This window comes from Alligator sinensis, unplaced genomic scaffold (genome assembly GCF_000455745.1).
Source record: "Alligator sinensis unplaced genomic scaffold, ASM45574v1 scaffold907_1, whole genome shotgun sequence".
NCBI lineage: Eukaryota > Metazoa > Chordata > Crocodylia > Alligatoridae > Alligator > Alligator sinensis.
This window is the reverse complement of record NW_005841925.1, coordinates 3,148,524-3,151,325: the sequence shown is the minus strand read 5'-3', so window position 1 is coordinate 3,151,325 and position 2,802 is coordinate 3,148,524.

Below are 2,802 nucleotides of genomic sequence, written 5' to 3'. Positions count from 1 at the left end.
GCTGAACGAAGAGAATGATTTAAAGTAAGTGTGATGTATTGATTTATGGATATTTACTTTTTATAATTTTGACATGCGTTTTTTTATAAAGTGTTTAACAGCTTACTGTCATTACCAAACTGTCTGCCCCACCCACACCCCTAATTCTGCCCAATCCTGAACATTTAAATCAATAAAAATCAAAACAAAGGCTTAAACATAAGCATTGATTTTAGCCATCTAAATTATTAAAACAACAAAAAGAGAGTTCTGCCAAGCCTAAACACACCACAATTATTGCGTGCCACGTTTACCTCAGTATGGATGGCACGGCTGCCCTGCTGCCAGATTTACAGACCCACGGGGAGCCCTGGGCCCTGCACACTGGATCAGGCACCCAAGTCCAGTGCACTGGACCAAGTGATGGTGGTGCTGGGCTCCAGGGGCCAATCCCAGTGTTGGGGCGGGAAGAGGCAGCACTGGGCCCACAGTGTCCAATCCAGCTTGCAGACCAGCTCTATACCACTCATCTGACTTGCAGGGCCAACCTGCAACAAGTGGCACAGGCAACCTCTGTGTATAGCACATGGCAGACTGGGGAGGGCCAGGCAGCCCAGTAGCAAATAAAACAGAAAGCAGAGCAGATCAGGCAGGGGAAGTGGATCAGAATGGCACTTAGGGAGGGTATGGGGCCAATTTGTAGCAAAGCCTGCTGAAAGCATTGGCAACCTATAGCCCAGCCCGCAGAGATGTTATCTTGCCCACTAAGCACATTTGTGCAAGAATCCACCATCTACTGGCTGTCCACGGAGCTGTGTTAATTTATCCTGCTGTTACTGAAAGGTTGTCAGGCCTAAGACAGTGCTGCTGCTTCCAGGTCAGAGATGCTTTCTCTGTCCTACTCAGTGTAAGACACATGCTCAGTACATACAGGTACCAGTTAAACATGTCCAGCCCAGAGTTATACTCAAATTCAGTGACTGTTAGTATACACGCAAGGTTTTCTTAAAGGAGGCCCCTTTCCCCCAAATCAAGAGACGGCCTTTTAAAGCAGTGGGGCCATCTACTTATTGCAGCACATTCCTGTAACACGTTCAGGAGTGCCCGCTGGTCAGCAGTCACTTCATAAGCAGGGACAGAAACACAGGAACGAGAGACCTACTAGCTCTATTGGATGTTTGATTGGTATTTTTCTCAGCCCATCACTTAGTAAAGCACTTGCCAACTGAAGGTGCTTTTCTAAATACGGACTACGTTTAACCTAAACTGTGCATATACACTTGTTGCCAAGGGTTAATACATGATGGATAGCTATTATAATGAATGACTATTCAATTGTTCAAATAAACATTGCGGAAATCACTTGGGAATCCATTTCCTGCTTTCAAAAGTGCCAGACACAAATGGGAGCTCAGGCCAACAGGACGCAAGCACTTTTGAAAACTGCACCCAAAATCCAGTTCAATAGCTTGCTCATCAAGTCTGTTATGCACCCTACTTTTGTCTGCAGCTTTTTTGTACATCAACCAAATCATTCAGTTATCCTCTACAAATTAGTACTGCCAATATACTTAAAAAGTGTTCTTAGAAATCCAGCTTCTACATAGTAATATTTCATAACTATGCCTACGTGTTTTACTGCTCTTTAAAAAGTTCTGTTGCATATTAAAGCTAGTCCATTTTCTCTTGGAAAAAAAATCCTGGCATAAGTTTACTTGGTTAATTTGATTCTGGAAGTTCCTCAACTCATTCCTACCCAACAAACTCACAATTTAGGAAACTGAATCCAGGGAGCTCCAAACACTAATCTAGCCAGGGGCAGATCTAGGATTTTGAAAAGGGGGAGCAGATGGTGTGGTGCATCATCCCATACAGCAACAAACATTTTTCTCCAAGTAGAAAGAGGCTTTACTAATATCATACGCTAACGTGCTAGGGCTATATTATTCAGTTTAAAATTGAAGCAAAAACCAATATAATATTGGAATGAGTTAAAAAAAAACAGTTGTGACATAGGAGCTACATTACCAGGAGCAGCCAACAGACAGCAGAATAGCAGAAAAAGGCTAACTTGATTAGTGGAACATCAAGACCATTAAAAAAGAAGAGGGGGTCACTAACAATTGTGAAATGAAGACTTCAGAAGGAACCAGGTAGCTTTTAATAAAAGCCATGAGAATTCAATTGACTCTCACTCCTGCCTGAACAGAAATGCTGCTGCCACTGCTAGGCAGTTGGTTCTATACTTTGGGTGGAGCTGGAATGAAAGTGAGGTGGAAGAGCCAGAGGCGGATTAAGGTGTACTGGGGCCCTGGACAAACAAAATTGGAGACCCCCCTACCCTCATGGGAGCTGGACTGCAGGTGGAGGAGGGGCGCCTTCCTCTCCTGGTGCTGGCAGTCTGCACAGAATTGGATTTGTCGCTTGCATGCCGACTAGTTTATACTTGAAAAACTTGGCTCATCTACTCTGGACTTTATCTCAAGGTAATTAACACATCTGTAGACACTGGTGTGTTCCTGGATCCCTGTCTTTTGGTTCTGGTAGGGGAGGGTCGGTAGACCCTGCTGGGCTGGGGATGTAGGGGGCACATGCCCCCCTCTTCTCCCTGCTCCCCACCCCTCCTCCCCTGCTATGGCCAAACATACACATGCACACAGGCACGAACACAGATGGGCACACACACTACTCTCACTCACTCTCTGCATATGGAAAGAGACAAACACACTCTCCTTGCAGTAAACAGATACACATGCACACGCATACACAGAAACAGATGCATACAGATGCAGATGCACACCGACGTGCGTGCACAGAGATGCG